Genomic DNA, 2569 nt, shown 5'->3' on the forward strand with positions numbered 1-2569 from the left:
TCATTGTATAAAATCTGTCTCCATTCTGAACTTAAAACTTTCTATCAAGAAATCTGCTGACATTTTTAGGATTGTTCTCTTCCATGTAATGTGTCAAATTGTTTCATTGCTATTTTCAAAATCTTTTCGAATTTTATCCGTTTGATTATGTAGAATCTTGATGTTGTTTCACCAGTTTCATATTATTCAGGATTTCTATCTTTTTTCTTCAGAAATATTTTTTTCTTCAGATTTTAGAAGACTCTTTGGTCATATTTATTTGAATAATATTATGATTCTCTATCTTAAATGATTTCGTCTCTCTCTCTCCCTCTCCCAACCCCCCGTCTCTCTTTACTCTCTTTCTCTCCCTCTCTCTCTCTATCACTCAAGTGTGAGTCATCTTTGTATAATTACTAAAATGAAGTTTTTGTTTCCAGTGTGGCTTTTGTCCCATAAGTCTTCAAACCTTAATTAATATTATATTCTTTTTTGTCTCTTATATCTGTATCATTTGAAATCACATCTTAATTTAGTGTTTTTTGTTCATTTTATCTACTCTTCTTGATAACATTTATTTTTAAAGTTGGCTTACTGTATTCTCCATCAAGAAGATTTTTTGGGAGCTCTTTCTGTTTTGCATTTGGATATTGCAGTTGAAATTCTCAAAATTGGCATAAATTCTTTTCCTTGGTCATTGAACAAGTTTATAAATTTTACTTTGAATTTTATGTCTGGTAATTTATATACATTTATATATTTTTATTGTTGACAGTTTGGGGATCTTTATATTTTTCTATTTGGATTATGTTTCCCTGATTTCTTCTTTTACTTGAAAATGTTTGTAACTATCTTCACATTAGAAGAAATACTTATTTTACATATACTTCACATACTGGGTTCATAGAGGAAAAAATTCTCATTAACAACCTAGCCAGTGAATGTAGCGTCTTAAAACTTAATATTGATCCAAAGTTCTATCTTTGTTCTTAGAGGCCCAAGGGTCCCTGTATTAAGATAGATTTTTTACAGCACTCCTAAAGAGAAAAAGTATGCATTTTTTTTTCCGTTGGCAACTCCTATTAAAATTGAAAAAATGAACACCATTTTATTATTGAGTTATGATTCATCAAAATGTTGGTTTAATTTTTTTCTAAAGAATCTGCTAAACATTTCAATTTTATGGATACTATTTTCAATTACTCTTGTATTTATCTTTTGAAAATTTAGCTAAGACTATAAACTACTGGAGGCATATGTTTTGTGTAAGCATATTCTATAACATTATTTTCCTTTTTAAAATAACTCATTGACTTCCAACATTATATTAGTTGAGTCTTTGGTTTTTAGAAACACATCTAAAGTTTCTATTATTGATAATTTTTATGGGTTTTCAGAGATATTTGCAAATCATCATGTTCTACTTTGATTAAAAACGTCTTCTTTAGATTGTCTTACTCTTTTAACATTGTTTGTAATCAATTAGGAAAAAACAAACAAAAAAAATGAGTCAGCACTTTGCTTAGAATAGCCTTAGCTAAATATCCAAGTGTGTCCCATTCAAGTCATGAATTATATTCAATGGAACATAATACAGATGAACCCCATGTTATTTTATAGAGATAAATTTATATTATCAAAATTCTAATCACATGTTAGGGACATAATAAGTTAAAGATGAATTTTTGTTGTTGTTGTTGATTTGGAGTCTCACTCTGTCGCCCAGACTGGAGTTCAGTGGCCGCTCCCGGCCACTACAGCCTTTACCTGCTAGGCTCTGGTGATCCTTCCGCCTCAGTCTTCCAAGTAGCCGGAATTACAGGCATGCGCTACCACACCCGGCTGATGTTTTGATTTATTGTAGAGATGAGGTCTCGCTTCCCAGGTGGGTCTTGAACCCACAGGCTCAGGCAATTTACTCACTTCAGCCTCCCAAAGGCGCAGGATTAAAGGCTGAGCCACTGAGCCCAGCTTAAAGATGAAAATTTTGACCGAAGTAGAACAAGACGCTCCATAATTGAAGTAAAATTAAAACAGATATCTCAATTTAGCACATTATTGCAATGAAGGAAGGAGACATATGACCACATCTTAGGTCAAAAAGTATGGAGGAATAGTGCTGTGCTGTGCTCTCCAGCACTACCTGCTCATAAGATCTCAGGCAAATTTCCATAAATTTTTCATACATGACCCTTGAAAGGCCATACTCAGGGTTTTATTTTAGGTCATCTGCTTCCTAAACCTGGGAGCTGCTCTTTGTCCACTGTATACTTTTTCTTTCTGCAATCTCTTGCATGTGCACTTGTACTGCTAAAATAGTATGTCTTCTTCCTTAACATGATGAAAACATTGTGTTGGAGTTTCTAAATTCAAAAGTACAGTCTTTTGGAGATTATATGAGTCTGTACACAAAGGCTACTGGTTCAACATATATGTGAACTGAGGATCTTCTACTAAATAAATGCTTGCACAACCACATATCCAGTAGACATATCCAGTAGAAGGGTAGAGGCTTTATGTTACTTAGTGTTTTCCCTAAATGATAGAGTCTAGCTGTCTAAAATGCTTCAGCAGACATTCAAGAATGTAC

Source organism: Carlito syrichta, unplaced genomic scaffold, assembly GCF_000164805.1.
Source record: "Carlito syrichta isolate Samal-C Ts95f unplaced genomic scaffold, Tarsius_syrichta-2.0.1 Scaffold308822, whole genome shotgun sequence".
NCBI classification, from domain to species: Eukaryota; Metazoa; Chordata; class Mammalia; order Primates; family Tarsiidae; genus Carlito; species Carlito syrichta.